Source organism: Strix aluco, chromosome 4 (genome assembly GCF_031877795.1).
Source record: "Strix aluco isolate bStrAlu1 chromosome 4, bStrAlu1.hap1, whole genome shotgun sequence".
Classification (NCBI taxonomy): Eukaryota; Metazoa; Chordata; class Aves; order Strigiformes; family Strigidae; genus Strix; species Strix aluco.
Window position 1 is genome coordinate 82,378,235 of NC_133934.1, and position 20,225 is coordinate 82,398,459.

Sequence of the window (20,225 nt, forward strand, 5' to 3'; positions counted from 1 at the left end):
AATAAATCTCAGTTTGTAAACATGATTATTCTGGTGCCTTGCAGTGTTCAGCAGCGCTCCTTATTTCATCGTAGCAAACCTAAAGACTTCTGATTGTGTTGGGAAAAGCCTGATTCCTTCAAAATAATACCATGTGAAGTTTGGTTTATTATGATTATTTTAATGATGTGGGCAGCAAGCCAAATGTGACATTTCTTTACAGAATGGTAGGAATCTAGAGTCATCAAATTACGATTAGCTGGTGTCTTTAATAATGTTTTTCAAACTAAAGGACACTTTTTTTCCTCCTGAAAAATAAATCCAAACAGAAATAAACAACAGTTTAAATAGTGTTAACAGACAGCTTTTATACCTCACCAGTTTTTAGCTCTCTTTTTACTTCATGTTCACTAATTTCTTATGTAGTAGAGTGGTAATGAAATTTTATGGTATTGGGTTGGGGTTTTGGTTGTTTTTTCTTTTTTTTTTTTCATTATGGACTTTTTTTGTATGCTTTGGTTATGGCACAAATAATTTTAGCCAGAATCATGGTTTTTCTGACACTCTGATATTTCTAGTGCAGAATTTTCAAGGAGTTTTAATTTTGCAATAGGAGTAATAATTGTGAACAACTTAGATTGCATTTAGTATAAGATGAGTAGGATTTTTTTCATTTGGTAAATACTCCAGACTGATAGTAGAGGAAGAAATTGTAAAAGAATGATATTGTTGCTGGCTCACAGGCAGAGGAAGAAGAGATTCTTAAATTATATTTGGAGCAAGTTGAGTAAGAATGTGTTAAGGGGAAGGAAGTATCAAGCTGTATCATCAAGTAGCTGCTATATTCCTCTTCCTAAATGTTGTCCTCTCTCCCACCATCAGCAAAAAACCAGGCCTGAACCAAGCAACACCCTCCCCCCCCAAACCAAGACAAAAGTCCAGATGGAAACTTAAAATTCACGCATAGGCAAACCCAATAACTACAAATCTGTTAGAAATATTTACTAATAAAGATGTGGTTCTGTGCCTGTGGTAACAGGGAGAACTGGATAACTGTGGAAAATGAGTTAAAATTATGATCTGTTGATACTTTTCTCTTAAGATATTTCTTCATGGTTGACCATACAAATACTGAGGTTACTGGATGACTGAAGAGACATTGCAGTTTCATGTTGGCAAGTGACATTTCCTCAACTTAAGTCATTCAGTGTCTTTAATATTTTTTGTTCCTGTGTGTTAAAACACATTTGGAATGGTCTGGATCTGAAACTTACTTCCTACTGAGTCTTTTTACAGATCTTGCGCTTCGAAGGGAAAGCTTTAATTCACCCATGTTTTTTTGTGTAAAGACTTCTTATCTGAAGTCTTGGCAGGACAAGTTCTCTTTGTGTGGAATACACAGAGAGACGGACAGAAAACATGGAAAACTAAATCTGTTATCTGTGTTCTTCCACTTTCAACTTCTTTGGATTGCTAGGCAATACATCAAGTTATACTGTTAATTGGAGGATAAAAATGGGTATTATTTAGTGGTCTGAATCTGATTCAAGTTAATAATGATCAGAAGTGTGTATTATGAGATATCTTTGGCCTGTGAGCTCTCTCTTGGATCTAGCATCTCAGAAGAAAGGGAAGAAGAAAGCAATCTTATCTGGGGAGACACTGAGGAAACTTACTTTGAATTTTGAATATGAATTTAACAGCATGAGGTCCGCTGTGTGGAAATATTTCAAATATGCACGCAATGAAAATTTAGCTGTGGTGCCTGAACAAATTAAAGCCCATGAGCTGAGCATTCTGTTGAGCTCTCACAGTTGCAAAGCAAAGTCCTTTTGAGAAATTTAGACTAGCATGTGCTGTATTCAAGTGCTGAATGCTACTTTCTGGAAAAGGAGAAAATAGTACGTGGTCATCATTTTTGCAGATGACTTTAAGAGTGACTCCATTTAGACACTTACTTCTTTTTAAGACTTGATCTGCAGTACCTTAGTTTCCCTTTGGTTCAAGAAAAAGGAAAAATCAATTAGCTTAGTATATCAAGTGCCAGTGATGAGCTGCATGGGGAGGTCTGACCCCCCAAATGGCTGTGGGAGCTAGTCATCTGTTCAACTTGGGGATCATTAAATGAAAAGATGACTTTTTACTTAGGACACTCTTTGATTTCACATCACAGGCTGAAACAGTTATTGGGGATATTCAGTATTGGTTTAGTCTGTTGGTGTTTGTTGGGATTTTTTACAATTTTATTTCCAACAGTTGTATTAAGCCGGTCAAGACAGGAAAAGTTTGATTCAAAATGAGTGGTAGCTGCCAAGAAGGCAGAACCCAAAGCTGTGAGGACTTTGCACGCAGTCTGCAGAACAGGTTCTCTGAGGAACATGGTAAATAGTCTTGGACAACATTGAGAAGGTCCCTCTCCTATCAGGGTGGTGTTAGTAGTTCAGTGGATTTTGTTACTTCCAGGTAGCTACTGGAATAAGGCATCATCTTGTTTACCATCAGAAGCTGGTAAACTCTGCAGTAAAATAGACATTTATGGAAATCATTGTCTTAGTGTTCCTTTTCCAACATGCCTTGTTACTTCAGTTAAGCTAGAAATTACTTGGGACTTGGAGAGAGCTGTCTGAGTATATGCTAGCCTTGCAAATTCACAAACACTGGTTAGAGGTGGGGGTTCAAGGAGCTCAGTAAAAAGACTTCTGCAAGATGAGAATCAGAATTCTGCAGCACTCTTCTGAGAGGTGATGGCTGGCAAATCGTGGTGAGATGGCTAGCACCACAACAGCTGCAGAAATGTTTTATAGCTGTACATGTTATGTGGCAATAGACTGTTGGAGCTGAAGATTCCTGGTGTAGTGTATGATAGAATAAATAAGTAAACCTTTATTATTAGGATTTATGTATATCATCACCTTCAACTTGTTCAGTTGCGCGTTGAACAGAACCTTTAGGATATTCATAAACATTTAAATATATACTTTTGGTGGTCAGGCTTGCCTTAACTCTGTCTGAGCTGGCAAAATTCTCTAGAAAAAAGAATCATGACCCAGAGACCTTCTGAGGACAGTAACATTTAATTTAGCAGAGAGGAAACAATATCTTGGAATACATGCATTTGAAGGCTTTGAGTCCAAGGTCGCCGACCAGAAAAGAGTTATTGTAGAACACAAATAGCTAGCTGGAAACCCAGAAATTAAACCTCCTCTGCAAATCTGTTTGTTCTGATCCCTGGGAATACCTGGACACTGGCTGTGCAACACACAGCCTAAAAACAGTGTGCTTATCCCAGGGCAGGAGGAGCGGTGGGAAATGTGTGCAGCCTGGCTGGCCAGTTACCTGCAGGGCTGCTTCCTCTTTGCCTGTTGCCCTAATTTTCCTTTCCTTCAACACACACTGAGCAAGTGGTTTGGTGCTGTCTGTGCATGTTGTGAAGCCTTGTTCTAGGCTTTTGGGTGAGGATGCTGTTGTTGAGGGAATGCATGTAGGCCAGAGCTGCTGGCCAGGAAGCACAGCCACCTCTCCATGATCCGTGGGGCAGTTTCTCTGTGTCGCAGATGGACAAAAACCACAGATTCAGATATGCAAGAGCTAACTTGATGTAAGGTCAGTTCTTGCCTTTATGAAAATGTGAATCTGAAGTACAGCATCAGGCAGATAGCTGTGCTGTTGTCAAAGGCAACTCACCGGGGCAGCTGCTTTTGGGCAATACCCATGACTTGACTGCAAGTGGGACTACTGAAATATTGCCATGCTGTGGTTCTCTGTGATCCTTATTAAGGAAGGATTGTTACCGTAGGTCAAAATGTTGCCCCCACGCTGGGGGATGCTGGAGAAAAACTTGTCACAGGACTTGTGTGCTGCAGGACATGGCAGCTGGGATGGTTCTTGAGGAACCTGCTTGGATCTTCTAGAGCTGGATTTGAGCCAAATACAGACCTCCTGACTAGCAGAATCTTTTGTATGCTTGGGAGGGCCTGTCCTCAGCCCAGCATGTCCTATAATATGTCTGCTTTCTGTTCTTTTCCTCCCTTTTTTATTTACTGCAGACTTAATGATGATTATTCTGGCCCCCAAGCAGATGCCCAGAAAGAAAATTATGTCCACTGGTGGAAAGGTTACCTTCCCTGTTGTAAAGTAGCAGAATAGGCAGGAAGCTGAAGGCTGTTGGTTAGAGTTAAAAGGATCCATACAGTTGAGAGATTTGGGAAACCAGAGCAGCAAGACAACTGACTTTGCATGTTAAATGTTAGAATGGAACTCTGTGATTGAGACACACTACATATGAGACAGCGGGGAAGAGAACTTCTCAAGATATCTCAGGTTGACAGAAACCTCAGCAGACCTGTAGTCCAACCTCCTGCTCACAGCTGGACCAGCTGTGAGATGGGACCAAGTTGCAGTGGGTTTGATCCTGTTGTTTCTTGAAAACCTCCAAGGCTGGAGACAGCATAGCCTCTCTGGGCCCCATTCCAGTGCCTCTGTTCTCGGTGGGGGAAAAAAGCTTCTTTTCATATGCAGTCTGAACCTCTCTTGTATCAATTTATGCCTGTTGTCTCTCGTCCTCCTGCCATGCAGTGCTGTGAAAAGCCTGGCTTTATCTTTGGTTTGCCTATAGCCTGTGGCATCTTTTAATATAGGTCAGCCTTCGGTCCTTGTTAGGAAACTGTAACTTTGTGATTAATTAAAGTAAATAAAAATGAGTATGAGCTTGGAATTAATGACAGGGATAGCATAGTGATCTATTGATTACATTATGCAATATAACATCAGTGCACGTAGCTATATTGAACAACCTAGCATGTAGACACTAATTAAGAGGGAAAAATCTTTACTTTTGAGTGTATTATTTGGAACAACGTTACACACTTCATAAAAGAAACAAATAACTGTCCCCTCACGGCTGAGAAAATTGAACATAGTACTTAAAATCATGTTGCAAGCCTCCAAATATAATCAAGGTAGCTTAGGGGTGCCAGAGCATCTGTCCTCTGGGGAGGTGTCTGACCTTTGGATTTCAGAATTTTAGATACCAGTGATTTAGATAATCAGGGCTTGTCTCTGTATCCAGAGGGTTTTATTCATTCCTGTGGAGAGCTAAAGGACTAGCAAGGCATTAGCTTCCTGAAATAAAGAGAGAATCCCTCTCTGTTATCCTAGTTCTGATTTGATGAAGCAAAATGTTATGTGTGTTCGTGAAGGTTTATTTTGTTCTTTCATAAATAAAATAATAGCTTGTATAAACAATACAGACTCACTATTTGAATGTGTATTTGACTGATCTGATTAAGGGCCCTGCCTTTTGATATTTGATCAACTTATAAAGTATGTACATGGTCACTAATCTTTGTTTTAGAAGAGATGACCACTCTGGAAAGCTTGGCTGTCCTTATCCTCTTGGAGATGCACAGGGATAAGATGAGGGCACTGGACACAAGCAGCAACAAGGTAAATTACAACTAGGATAAAAATTTATACCATGAAGGTAGGCAAACACTGGAGTTGGTTTCTCAAAGACGTAATGGGATTTCTACCCTTGGAGATGCTCAGAACTCACCTAGACCTCTGAGCAACCTGAGCTAAGCTGACCCTGTGCTGAGCAGAGGTTAGGCCTCTATTGTTCTGTACTTACAGGTAAACAGCATCCAGTATTTCTATGATAGGAATCATAGACCCAATTATTTAATTTGAAAACCTCTATGTAAAAGAATAATGCTTCTTATCAAGCAATTTAATTAATCAAATTTTGTCACAGGTGACCTGCAAGTCAGTTCAGCATATCTATATAGGGAGCATCTTGAGTTTAACGCTGACAGATTGAGATTTATTTCTACAAGAAGCGCGTTTCTTTGCTGTAAAGAGCAGAAGACTGTTTACTGGGTGATTGTGGATTCATGCATCCTTGGCAAAGACTTTTGTAAATTGAGGATTGAGTACAGTAGATGAGAATATTCTGAAGACAACTTGAAATAAATTTTACTAATCTATTTAAATGTACATGGTTTTGATGGTTCATTTAGAGGGGGAATTAGCATCTATTTCCATTTGGAGCATCAACTTATAATAGTAGATATTATCAAAGCATGCAAATTTAATTAGGAAGTAATTAAAGAGCAAAGTAACATCAAGCATGTGTGACAATTTTCTTTTTTCAGTCTAATTTTGTCCTTGACTTTACATAAATGCACAGTTTATGGAGCACTTCCTCTTTCCAGTGGCATAGAAATCAGGGGTTGCATCAAGTCTTCCTGACTCTTCCAAATGACTGCGGTAACACTGAGGCAAGACTTGGGCTGTCCAACGGAGCCTGCCTGTGGTAAATGAGACTGGATTTATTTCCTTGACTTTCATTGTCTTGCTTTAAAAAAGCTTGGGTTGTTGGAATTAAACTTCCCTTCCTTTTAAATTCTACCCAGTGCCAAGTTGTTGAAGTTCTTTTGTGCTGTTCTGCCTCTGTGTATATGGTGCTTCTGGAGGAGATGTGAAAGCAGCTGCAGCTCGAGCAGTTTCTTTAGGGTGTTGTCTCCTTTTACTGTACCTGGTTGGCGCTTTGCATATATGTATCTTCTCAGCACTTTGCTATGTTGGCAAGAATCTGGCTGAAATGCAACCCACTGAAGATGAGAATTTTTCAGGTAGGAAGGGACTTTTGTCTGAAAGGTGTAGGAGTGCAGGTGCCTGCGATATCATCTGTCAAGGGTTCCGTAGTTTGGTTGCTTTTAGTTCTAAGATGACTTCAGTGGGAAGGAGCAAGATTTAAGAGTAGTATCTAATGAGGTAGCTGTAATGATCTGTCACCATGACCCCTTTCATGAGGGTCCTCCCCTTTGCTGTGGAGTGTGAAGACATCTACATTTTGAGGGTTGGCATGGGGCTTGGCATGTTGTCTCACAGAGTGAGGGTATCTTCTCCCCCCCCCCCCTTTTTTTTTGTCTTCTTTAAACATGATAAGACTTGGGAATATAAGCTAAAGCATTCATATTGTTTTAGCATGGTTATAATCAGGATTGCCTGTTCAAACTGTCATTATGTGTGAGAAGTAGAGGTTTCACCTTTTTACAGTGCTTATCTGTTCTTGCACGCATTTCTGGAGCTTGGAGACAGGCCATCATCTGTGCAGAATTCTGTGCCCTGAATCGTAATTTCTTAGTTGTAAAGCAGAGCCATTTGTAATTTAGATCACTACATATAAGATCTTCCCCCTCCACCTCCAGAAAGTTGTGTTTAAGGTGTGATGGTGTTCCCTCCCCGCCCCCAGCTGGTATCATCTTCCTAGTGTTGCTTGCTTTCCAAGCTGTGTTACACTTGCTCTTGGGGACAGCAAGAATACCGAATTATGGATGGTCGTATTCTGTTTTAAGTTGAAGATGGATGGATTAACGGTGAAAATTTTTTAAGCAGTCTGTGGTGACAAGTGTCAGTAGACTTGTGTGGGTCATTTTTGCTGTTTTCTACTGTGAACCTCCAGGGTTGACCTACGAGAAGGTGAAGTGTGTGCCTTAATGCATTTCTTTCTTCATCTTTTTTGAGCATGAGGAGGTTAATGGAGTCTTTGCTTAGAAGTATGCATTCATTTGGAACTATGACAAGAATGCCAATAGTTGAATTTAAGAAACAAAAAGCAAAAGAATCCAGTAATACCTGTGAGGAGAAGAAAGTACCCAGGTTGTTGGAGTTGTGAACTGTACTGAAGAAAACAGAGGTGGTGGCTTTTCTTGTCCCTGCATTCAGGTTTACAGAGCTAGGGCTTGGTTTAGTAGAAGTAGCAAGTAAGAAACTACTAGTAAAGAGGACTTTGGAGGGAGCCAGAAACTAAAGGTTTTTAAGGTTTTTTTGTTTGTCAGAGGAAAACATCGGGCTCTTTCAACCTGATCCTACTGTTAAAATAGCTGGAGGTACTTAATCAAGGTATTTACCCCATTTGTATTCCTTCTCTCAAATTCTGTGTACAGCAGAAATGTTACCGAACTTATTTCTAATCATTGTGGACAGTGTGAATTCAGATACCGGCTGCTGCTGGTATATGCTCCTGACCTCTTGCCTCATCTGGTTAAAGATGGGCTTTGTCTTCATGTCCTTTGTAGTGCATCTGGAAGTGCACAAGTGGTGTAGAGAATGCATGCTAAGCACGCATCTCTACTAGAAAAGGCAGAAATTAGACTTGGGTCATGTAATGTTTATGATCCCGTTGATTTTTTTCACTTAGAAGTAGGATTTGCTCTCTATCAGACATGGAGTAAGTACTAGCACTCAATTACTGTAATTTCTAGCAACAACTGTTTTGGGCTTCAACATCAATGCCCTGTTCAGCTCCCACTGATGTGCGTTTTGTTTGTATGGAATATCTTCCTTGACTTCTCTCTGATATAACGTGAATTTTGTAGCTTTGCAAAACATAGAAACAGGTAGGAAGATGACTGGTTAGGTCTGAATAGGTTTCTGTTGAATACCTGTGGTGTGTAGCACACAAGAAACCTGATGCTGGTTTAGTGCTTTCATTTTTTTATATTCTGATGGCACCAGTGTGGTATGTGTAAACTTGATAAACACAGTTTACCCACAGGGGAATACTTGCAAAATATCTTAAATGAGGGGAACACAGTGAAGTTGGAAGCCTGCATAGCATTTGTATTTCTTTTTCGGAAATGAGACGTACAAAAAAGCAGATTTGATGGTGTTACTTTATCAATTTGCTTCTTTGCAGGAACCAAGTGGTTTATGATCACCAAGATTTGTTATTCAGTACTTTTTGTGGGGTGTCTGGTGAGGGTAGCACTCAAATTCTATTTGATTTGTTAAACTCTAGAAACGGTGCCTAGAAGTACTGAGATACTCAGTTGAAATAAAAATAGAGACCTAACTAAAATTCCTGGTGGAATACCTAGTGGCATGCAGGAGTGCAAATGTTTTATGTTTCAGCGAGCAAGCTAAATGACAAGGACAAAGAAGTAATGGCAGCTAAGAGAAATTATTCAAATCATATATACATATTATTAGAAATGGATTTAAACTTATCAGCATCAATTCTGAAGAAGAACATTTGGATAAGCAGTAGTCAAAGTTCAGTTGACTATATCCTTTATCTTAACAAAAAGTTGTTTATAATAAAAAAGTGCATTTATTGTAAAATATATGCTGACCCAATGTATTGTGCAGTTTTAAAAAAAAAGCTTTTATTCATCTAATGGAAAAATATTTTGTGATACAAACTTCATAAATAAACTCTTCAGGAAATGTCTGTAGTTTGGGACTTGTCTGAGAAAGAAAATGTCACTTAAACTGGATGGTAATTGCTGTGAAGTGTCACTTACATTTTTATTGGTCATGCTCAAGCTGGCCACCCTAATATTATGTTTTGAAAAAATAGTTGCAAATTACATGTTCTAACTCTTTGAACCAAAAGAAACCCTTCAGTGCAGCAGGGAGCTTTATGTAAGCCATGGGTGGGGGTGTTTTTGGTGACTGGAACTTGTTTTCTGAATGACACTTGATTTCTGGAAAATAATAGATGTGGCTGCTGCCAGAGTTCAGTGGTGGGTCATGAAAATGAAGTGACTCAGAGCTGGGAGCTGGCAGCATGGCTTCTCAGTTGTGCTGGCGTCTGCTGGATCACATGCCGCCCGTACGTATGGCAGTGCAGATGTGTTCTGGTGGATGAGAAATGATGAAGGTATTTATTTTGCACAGCAGGAGGAAACATGGCAGCTCTCTGTTGTGTTTGTTACTTGTCATGTACTTTTTCATGAGGTAATTGCCACTTGATGTGTTTTGGAAATGGTCGTGAGAATACACCTAATATGAGATGGGTAGTTTGGCTCTTTGCTTTGGTTCTTCTGTTCCTTTTAATCCCTTCTCTTTCATTCTGGGTTTCAGCAGCCTCTGGGTAGCATGGGATCTGCAAATGGGAAAGCCATTAGCCAGAGAGCAAGGTGCCACGTCTTCTCACCGTGTGTCTGGAAAGGTGCAATCTCATTCAGGGTGAACTTTTATTTTTGTGCACCCTTTCAGTGGACAGAGATGGGCGAGGAGGCCTGTAGGCAGTGCAGCACGGAGTCCCTTATGTTCCCGCGTGCCAGCAGGAGCTCCGCTGTCCCTCTGGAGGGTCAGGAACCTAGTTTGGATGGAGAGAGAGTGAATGACCTAAGACATCTTCTAGGAAAGGTAAATTTGAGTCTTGATTGTTTGGAAAACATAGATCTTTTCCTCAAGCATGAAGAGGAAGGGTTTTGTTTTCAGCATTTAACATGCCAGTCCATTTCCCAGAGGCGTTTCTCCTTTACAGCGGAGACTTGATTAAGCGGGAGGGAACCAAGCTATGCCGCCCTCTTGGCACTGACCAGAAACGGTTCTCCTTTCTCAGAACTTGCAGCAGGGTTTTTGTCTGAGTGTAGTGTAGTTGGAGGACGTACACTAGCTGCCACTTCTGCCTGGGGTGCTGGTGGGGGATGTGAGGAGACTCATGTCGCTTGAACTGTCTTGGGTGCTTCCAGAGTTTTGCTGTTTGTGACAGTGTGTTTTAAACTAAACTGTTTTGTTACTTAGTTTAGTTATATTTCTTTGGAGGATGTCAGTCTTTTGGGATATTCAAGGTTGAAAACGCCATCTTTTTTCTCATTACTGTAGTATAAATAGGGTGTGCTGTTGGCTTTGCAGCCACTTTAGGTAACTCAGCTGATGATCACAGGGAGAATTTAAGCTTGGGCAGTACTAAAGATTGGTTGATGTAAGTAAAACAGGAGTGGATTATTTTTGGCACCAAGGCAGGCATTTAGTTCTTGTTAACTATGTTTAAACAGCACCTCCTGCCCCCCCCTACCCCCCCCCCCCCGCCCCGTTAATTGGTTTTGAGACTGCAAGTCAAAACAACTCATTTTGTGCAGATGCTTTTGATTTCTGAAGCCATTGTGACCCTAACAAACTTAAAATATGAAAGTAGGATAAATGTGAGGGAATCAAGGTTTAGAGACGAGGCATTCCAAGTATACTGTGGGAATAGAGATAAGCTAGATGGTTCAGGTCCCAAAAGACCCGGCTGGAGGCGTGGTTCCTTGGTGCTCCCACAACATTTATTCTTTTTACTGCACCTAGTTTCTGTTAGACCAAATAAATAACACCTATGAAAGAGGGTTGCAAGCTGTCTTCAGGGTTTCACTTTCTAATCGTGGTTTTTACAGCTTTAGCTGGAGAAGATGCTGATACTACCCTTTGATTTCTGCTCAAGTGAGCTTGTGCGTTTTGAGTACTTGTAGTGTAACTGGTCATTTGAGTTTTGCAAATACAGTAGGTGTTAATTAATCTTGGCTTAATCATAGTTTGATCTGATTTGGAGACCCTACCTGAGACTTCCATTGTCTGTATTTAAAAATAATAATCTATTGTTTTGAACCTGAGAGGTTGTTGGTGATATAATAAAGTTCTTAACAGAGTGAAATGCAGTTGAAGGTGGCAGAAACTACAATTCCCTACTTGTATTGATGTTTACTGCCAAGCTAGTCCTAGTAACTGTTCCTATGACAAAAGGATCATTTGTTTATCCTCTTAGTTTAAATATTCACTTGCTTCTGTAGAAGTAAAAATAAAAGTGCTCACCCTACTTGTTGCATTTCTGAGATCTGCAGTCCAGTTTCTACTGTTTCACATGCTGTGCACACATGCAGTATTTGGTGCCGGCTGCTGACTCCTTATTTTTCCCCACAAACAGTTGCATGACGATGAGGTGAAAGTGAGGGGAGACAAGACAGGTAGAAGGGGAGGATGAAGGCTTTCTGCGGCTTGTCACGTTGAATAAGACGAGGATACTGTAGGGTGGTTCTCTGGGCTTGAATGATTCTGTGTGGCAACATGGGCCTGTGGTATGTTGCCCAGGCCTGGTGTGACACTGGACTTTAGCACTGGCAAAGAAGCATCTTAAGATACCACATAAATCATGGGCGTGGATGCAGCGACACACGTGAGGCTGGATTCTAGGATATCTGCTGGTCTGAGTTTATCTAGTTTAGTTTAGTCGTGGTCACTGCTGCAGGTGGGTTGCTGGAGCTAATCTCCTGAGAAAATAATTGTGAGTGGATGCTGTGTGGCCTGTGGGTAGGAGGTAGGTGAGCTGAAGTAGTGGAGATGCTGTTGAGAATGCTAGTGGGGTGAGTGCATGAAGTGCCTGAGTGGATGGATCCCTCTGGAAATTGAACTGGTTAGCTGGTCGTACTGTGTGCTGGGGGGTGTTGGTATATTTTTGTAGTTTGTTGCTTGGATGCATTTACCAATTTCCTAGATAAAAATAATATTCTTTCTAAAAGCAGGCTTCACTCAGCAAGCAAGGGCCCTTAGTCTTAGAACGAAATAAACACAGTTTAAAAACTGTGAGAGTCTCAAATGGTATACTTTGTTACTTCCCTTCCCTGTCCTAGGAGCAGCAGGGGGTTTTACAGTCATGGAGGATGGAGTTAGAAGAGGACTTTTGCTTTAGCTGTTAATGCTGACTCTTGCACTTGCCAGAAAGTTTCTTTTTAGTGCATACAACAACGTTGTGACAAAATGTTTTATTGTTATTAAGCGCTGCAACATCTCTCTGAGCAAGTTTGTCACATTAGTGCTGTCTCTCTCACAAAGCCTAAGGTAACTGATACTGTGCAGCTTTTTTTTGAGCTGTGTCAATTCCTCCCCCCCCTCCCCCCAATCTTCCCTGCTCCTTTTAATGTACAGAATAATAAACTAATAAACGATATGAATTGTATTACAAAGTTTTCCCAGTTGCTTTAGGTACTGTGTAGTGCACCGTAGTAGTGTAGGAACACCTGAACTAGTGCTGAATGGGGCTGACTGGGAATCAGAGGTAAAATAATGGTCTGCCATCTCATGGCTAATTAACCAAGGTGCAGCATTTCACCGAGGTACCTAATTGTCTGCCAGGTCCAGCAGTGAATAGTGCTGGTTTTGCTGCCTCTGCCACCTGCCTTGAGTTAGCTGGAGAATCTCGTTGTGATGGAGTCATGCTGAAGCGAGCTCAGACTCAGTGCCCCTTGTTGGCTTTTGTGTGTCCACTTGCAAATTCTAAGATGAGCATTTTATAACTCCAAAAAAAGAGGCAGAAAAACTAGTGGAGAGGCAGGAAAGTTAGGTGCATTGAGTAGCTTCACAGTTGCTCAGCTGGGCTGGGGTCAATGCAACTGCATTCTTATTCCCCTGCTGTAATGATGAGAAATCACTTAGCTCCTCGGAGGGATGCTTTTGCTGATCACAGGCTGTCAGTGCATTAATTATTGGGCTTGGACTTTGTAGTAACTCTTCTAGCAGTTCCTGTGCTCTCAGTGAGTATTATTTAATTGGGAAGACAATGCTTGTTTAAGCTTAATGCTGTGTGTCAAGTTCTAGTTTGCTACAGTTCCTTTTCCAGGAGCCATTTAAAAGATTTCTTAGTTTTGTGAAAGTCCAGTTGTCTTAGGAATGACTGCTCTTCCATTTCAAAATGGCAGAGCTCTGTGATTTTATTGTCACATTTATATTCTAACCTTTTCCCCTTTTACTTTACCTAGTGAAAGAACAGCTTTGGTGTTGAAGAGGAACCTTGGAAAGGAATGGGCCCTGTTTTCTTGAAGCTGTTTGCCCTGATCCCAGGAATGCTGTAGAGGTTAGTGATGTGGACGCTTAAGAGCTTTTATAGAAATTGCCTTTTGATTTGTAATCAGCTCCCTCTTCAATAAATTTTGTGTGAAGCAGTTCATTTGCCTGTCACAGAAAGAGTGTTAATTCAGGCACTGTCAGAACATGGTCAGTTTATAATTACTCTATCCAGACAAAATTTAGGGTTTTGTTTATCTATGTAGATGCTGTAGAAACACATAGCTGGGTGGTCACAGAAAATTGCGTGGTGTGATGCATGCTCGGAGTCAAGCTGCATTAAATTTGGAGGTTTTAATTGATAGGTTTAAAAAAAAAAAAGGTGAGATTGATCATAATATGTGAGACCATAATACATGATTATTTTTTGAGTCTTTCAAGTCTCTCATTTTTACTTTGAGAGAAGGATACTCCTGCTGTTCAGTAGAATGACAGGCTGGGAGAGGTCCATTCTCTATCCACACGAAGTTAATGTTATCTCTACTTTTGCCTCGAGTGACTTGTATTTCAGCTTTATATCCTAGTTTCTTTGGATTATGTACAAGCTGGATAGACTGCTTGCTGCGAGTGTTTTTCCCAATAGCTATATAGTCCTACCACAAATATTATGGCCTACAAGAAGCTTCCTCTGTCAAGTAGAATATTCAATCTAGTTTACTTTCACATTTTTTGTAAAGCTAAAGAGGATTAAGTGGATTTATCACTGGATGGATTTCTTCTTAACTAGTGAAGTCAAAAAAGCTCGTATAACTATCAGATTGAGTAATGCCTTGTTTTGCTGATGAAGATGAATGTAGCAAGTAAAATCTGATGAAGCGGGTGGGGGAAGAGGTAGACATGTTGAAGTGCTCCTAAACAAAGAAACAAGAAGTGAATTTCATAGGAGCAGTTGAGTTAAAATCTATTAAACCTGCCTGGCTACTGTAAAGGATTTCTAATCTTTGTTAGCTTTTTTTAAAAGCATAAATGTCTGCTGAAGAATAATGTCCAAGCTTTGCTAGGACACCCTTTAACATATAGACCCTTTTGGAGCAAAAAGGGAAAAAAAAAACAGTGGAAAAAAATGCGGCAGCACGTCACAGATACAGAAAGTGAAGAGGTGACCCTGTGGTAAAAGACCTGTTAGTACAAGGAGATGCTAGTTGGTGTCACTCTGAGGTGTGTAGAGCTTAACAGCTGTTCTTTTAAGTGGTGCTGGTTCTTACGGAGAGCTTTAGTTATTCATATGTTCTTACAATCTTTATCTTATCTAGTATAAAACTGGGACTTGTAAAATGTTCAAGGGGGAGGTATCACTTCTAATTTAACAAAAGCGCACAGAAAGACAAAAACCCCAAAACACATCCTTCCATATGAAATCCTGCATTCCAGCATCAATGCTTTCATTCTAGCTCTGTGCTGCTGCTTTAGGCTCCAATGTTTTATTCATTAATGAGAAAAAGAAATCTGTCCCCAAGGGGTTCTGATGGCTTTTTTTTTACTTTCATATTTTTTTTTCTTTCATAGAAAATACCTTGCTCCCTTCAACCTTTTGTGTTTAGATTTTATGAAGAATAAAAAAAGATGAAAGGCTCATCTCCTCTCTTGTTAGTCTCCCTCTTGACTTAGGGAAAGCAGTTCGTTTCAAGCAGACTGTTGAATGCAGACTTTTTGTGAATCTGCGAAGACTGTCTTATTAGTATCGTGATCTGCTGTTCAGATACTTATGTAGGAAATACTTCCTTGGCGCTTCATGCAGCCTGTTCTTCCAGTTCCGAGGACATGCAAGAACTGGCAGAACTTATTAGCTTGCACTTAGTGCTTCTGTGGTTATATTCCTTTCAGACCTGAGCCTGCTATATTTGATTCGGTTGGGCTCTGTGGGGCCACGATGAGTTTCTTTCCAGCTATGGCATGACTTACCTGCAGCTACATGGATAATAGTAAAAGTCGTGACACAGTTTATAAACACCTAGAAGATAATGAGATAAGGGAAGGCAGCCAACCAACATGGATTTGTCAGGGAGAAAATTATATCAAGTTGATTAGTTTGCTTCCTTGACAGATGAATTGGATGCATAAGGGAGAGAAGGGATAGGAGTGATACAACTTGCAGTGTATAAGTTTTGAAGGATGTTCTTTTGAATGTAGTACATATAGTGATATTTTAATTTTTTTTTTTAAATGGGATCTTCCTTAAGTCACCATACCGCAGGATCAAAATTTATTAAAAATGGTTCAGTGGAGCAGTCAACAGGGATTAGGGAAAGACACCTGGAAAGACATTTGAAGTAGGCTTCCTTACTAGCTTTCCATGCCTGGATTTGTCAGTAATGGCATCTGTGATTTAGATGATGGAGTAGAGTCTATTTACAAAATGTGTAGATGATGTCAGTTTGGGAGTAGACGGTATGGGCACCACAAAGGGCTTATATTAAGGTGTTTGACTTTGTAATTGGGCTAAGCTAAGTGTTTGCGTGTGTTTGTTTGACCTGACTCACCCAGTGTTATTTGTTATACCACAGTAACTCAGTCAGTGTATATAACCTAAGTATGTTGAGCTTGCTGAGTTGGATGGCCTCTTCCAACACTCTCTTTTGTTTGTGGTGCTTTTCTATCCTTTAGTAAAATTACAGCACTGAAACCTAGTACTTGAATGGAAGTGGTTGTTACCTTAAAAAATGGTGTATCTGGATTTGAGGTCTTGGGACACAGCTGAGTTATACATGTGGAAGGTAAACAACACTCTTGGAAAGTCCCAGGATTTTCTCTTGTGCTGGAGGGGAGCAGAAGGTGTGGAGTAGGCAGCTGCTCTGGCAGGCTTCTAGCAGTGCCACTTCCCTGCCTTTCCACCCAAGACATAGCAACAGACCCAGTTAGGCAGCGAACACCAGGGCTGCCTCCCTCTGTTTGGTCTCCATAATGCAGCTAAAGCAGCTTGTCTGGACTCTTGAAAGTTGCTCCCGCAGTCCCTCTTCTCTTCGGGCATTTCTGTGTGTGTGGTCCAAAATGTATGCTACTGGCTGAGGTTCAGGAAGGATGGAGGGGTGGAGGGTGGGGAGTAGCAGTGCTTGAGGTGTGGATTATTGTTTGGCTTGTTGAAGGTGTACGTGAGGGAAGAATAACTTCTGTATCCTTTTTGCTAGGTTGCTGGAGGAGTTACCAGCGCTTCCCTCAGCACCTCAGGTCTCTTTCCTTGCAGGACTTTGCCCTAATCTTTATTTGTAATAGTTCCTTTAGTCTGCCACAGAGAGAAAATGTATGAGTAGGGAGGAGTGACCATATTTTTTAAGAGTTTTTGTAGAATAAGTTATGAAATGTGGAAATAATTGTCTGGGATGGTGTTAGAGAAGTCTGACGCACTGCTTTGTTTTAAGCTCTCTGTGATTGAAAGGGATGTTTGCATGACGTGCTTTTGCATATACAGTGCACCTCCCAGAGCTGTCAGGCTATTGTGAAAGATTAATTTGCTGGCTCCCTTAGAGATAAGCACCAATATTTGACACTGGGTCAATAATTTTTGCTAGCGATAGATTAACGCCTGAAACTCCCTTTGCCATGTTCCTGTCTGTTGGTGATGCTGTAGTCTCTTATGGATGAGAAACATAGTGAGGGGAAAAAATATCTCTGTTGAGGTTAATTCTGTGGAGACTCTGCTCTCTGGTTCTGTAATCCCTACTGCTGTGCTCTTGACTTCTTGGAGTATGGCTCTTGCTCTTTGGTGTCCTAGCAAATGTTTTTTTAACAAAAATACAAATGAAGCTGATAGTAGATACAGCTTAGCAGCAGAGACCTGGTGCACCAGTGGTGTAATTGGAATAGCAAGAATGCTGTGAATGTTTCATGCCCAATCTTCTGTCCCAAATAGAGGGTATTGGAAGAGCTACTACTGATAAGTGATAGCCTGTGAAAGGCAAGCCTTAGGCAGTACCATGGAAAGACTAGGTACCATGAATTGAAACAAACTGGAGGCACAGTAAACCTAGTTTTAGAGCTTTCTCTTGTTTGATTACAACTTCAAGAAGCTGCCTGGGAGCAATCTCAAAGCATGTTCCTGTAGCTGCAGGAATAACTGTCCAAAGTGCTGGAAGATGAAACTCTGATGTGCAGCAATTTTTGTAAGTGAGGAAATAACAATGGAGAAGTGGGCTGCCATCTGGCTGTATTGCAGCGAGAGTTTATTGGAAATATGGTTTACTCTTCAGTGTCGCTAAAGGGTCACCTTTCTAGTTTTTGGTTTGTTTGGTTTTTTTTTTAAAAAGCAAGACAAAAAAGTCACCCATGTAATACCTGCATGAGAGGAGTTTTATCAAGAGGCTACTATTCTCTGCTTTGCTCTGTGGTTCATGATGATGAAACTTTTTCCTGTGGTAGAGATGGATATCTTACTACATCTTCTATTTAGTCCTCCAAAATGAGAATCTTGCACAAATACTTCCTCTAGTAGGGAATGTACAGCTACTGTGAAAGGCACTGTACCTTACACCAACGTGTGTCTTTGCTAGTAAGTTGACTTTCTTCCTTCTGTGCAATTTGGCAGAGTTGAACCAGTCACTCTTTTGAATGATGCCATCTCTTGAACTTGGTAACAGGAGTGCAGTTGGCATCGTGACTGGGCGTTTACTTTTCAGCGTGCAGGATGCACTCCTGTGCCGAAGGCTCTTGTTATCTGGATGGGTTGTGGGAACGTGTGTTTTCACATGCATTTTATGCAATATGTAATGCTGCTTGACTAAATCCCTTTACTTCAGGTACCCATCTGACCTCTGCATTAATTACTCAGCTTTTAGAGCATCCTTTCTTTGTTCAAATAACAGCTATTATCAAACAAGTTGATGTAAAAAGCCCAAACACCTTCCTCTTGCTCTCACTCCTTGTTCCCAGATTGAGCAACCTGGAGTTCATACTTGAGGGAACATCTGCAAATTCTTGACAGAGAAGTAAAATCAAATTAAGAAAAGCAATGTATGGTAAAAATGTAAAGGAATATATATGGATGTATAAGAGAAGAAGCCTTTGCTGTGGTACTATTGTTGCAATTAAATACTAGCATTGAGCATTTATTTACCTGATTTTATAATGTGTTTTTGTTTGGCAACATATTGCTGGGTTTCACTCTGTTACTGCATCGTGTTTGTCTTAAAACCAGACAAGAATAGTTATCCTCATTCTGTGCACTGCTTCCTGTCAAAAGAGACATAAAACTAGAGAAAAGGGATAGTGTTGAAAAAGCTGGGTCTTCTCACTTGTGGAAACCAAGTGCTGACCTTGGGTTCTGTGCATCCAGAAATGGCCAGGCACTGTGCAGGATGTCCAGGTGAGTCCATACGCTTTCACAGATGTGCTGCAGAAGCCAGGACTTGTCATAAATAACTAGTAAATAATTTCTGTAGCTGTAAATGACATTGCAGTGCATCTGACGTACAATTACTGTCTTTTTTTTTTTTTTTTATATTTGTCTTGTTGATGTTGTTTTTTCCTCCAGTGAGAAAGGATATTTCCGTAGTGTGTGCCTGTATATAGATGAACCCAAGGGGAGAATGGGAATAAACTCTGCTTCAGTAGTTGTGCTTTTACTATGTGGGTTTTTGGGGTCTTTTCTGCGATAAGTTTAGTCAGAAAGCAGTGACCACTGTAGTCATTTAAGCATCCTTCTGTGGCACTGGGAGAATTTTTTTTCAGAGAGCTGCAGCTTCAATCCTAATTTGTTTTCTATACCTTTGGTCATTACTGGAGAAAGGGGCTAATACAGTGGTGAGACATAACATGTGAGTAACTGTAGTTACGAATAATGAATTTCTTTGGGAAATCCTACCACTTCTAAATAGTTGTTGTTATTAAAACAAAACAAAACTCCTGGCAGTGTTGAGCTGAACCAGCTGTTCTATGTTGTATGGTGCTGTGCATGAAAATAGCATTGCAAGCTAGAATAGTAAACACTGTTAGAAAAAGAAAAACACCACCACCCAAACCAAAAAACCACAGAAAATTTAAAGTTAAAGTTAGGAAAACACACATTACATCTGATTTAGATACTAGTAAGATGTGTCTCTTGTACTCCTTTTATTTTTCAAGAATAATTAGTTGTATTGTGAAATTTAAACACATCTACTTTCTAGGAGATAAGAAAAGCAGGAAGAAATGTCATCTTCCAAATTCACTTGTAAGCTGTGATGCATTGTTCTTGTTCTCAGTGCCTGCGTTGCAGACCAGACATCTTTTTTTTTAACTCGAGTAGTTTTTTGTCTCGTTCTCTGCTTGTGTGATTTTGATTTATTTTTGTAAAGCAGCTTTATGGGTTACTGTGGCCTGGGTGCTGTAAGGCAGAAGGAGGAATCCCTTCCCTTTGCCCTTCCCGCATGCCTGTCCTCGCTGCCGGGAGGGACCAGCTGCGCTCCACAATCAAAGCAGCCTGGGTGCTGGTACAGCCGGCGCTGGGGGGTGGCGGCGCAAAGCTCGGGAGGGCCGCCTGACTGCCAGAAGGATGTTTACTGACCATGGGCTGGCACTGGCTTGTAGGCAGAGGAACTTGCCGTCTCCTATCAGTAGTATCTTACAAGGAGAGGATTTGAAAACTAAGATGCTTGCGCTGAACTTCAAGAATTCGAGGTAGGATGAGACCTAAATGAATGCAAACTACTCATATTTCTTTGCAT

At 40.7% G+C, this 20,225-nt stretch overlaps 1 protein-coding gene across 7 annotated transcripts in view; it reads left to right on the plus strand.

Annotated features, from left to right (window-relative positions):
* The window catches only part of WDFY3 (WD repeat and FYVE domain containing 3), a 187,167-nt gene that overhangs the window by 22,952 nt on the left and 143,990 nt on the right, over nt 1-20,225 (plus strand). For 5 of the 7 annotated variants that reach the window (XR_012623209.1, XM_074823815.1, XM_074823819.1 and 2 more), the window contains exon 2: nt 13,506-13,600. The gene's annotated coding sequence lies outside the window, so the exon portion shown is untranslated. The remainder of the gene's footprint in view (nt 1-13,505; nt 13,601-20,225) is intronic. The other 2 variants (XM_074823816.1, XM_074823817.1) reach the window with 1 other exon arrangement.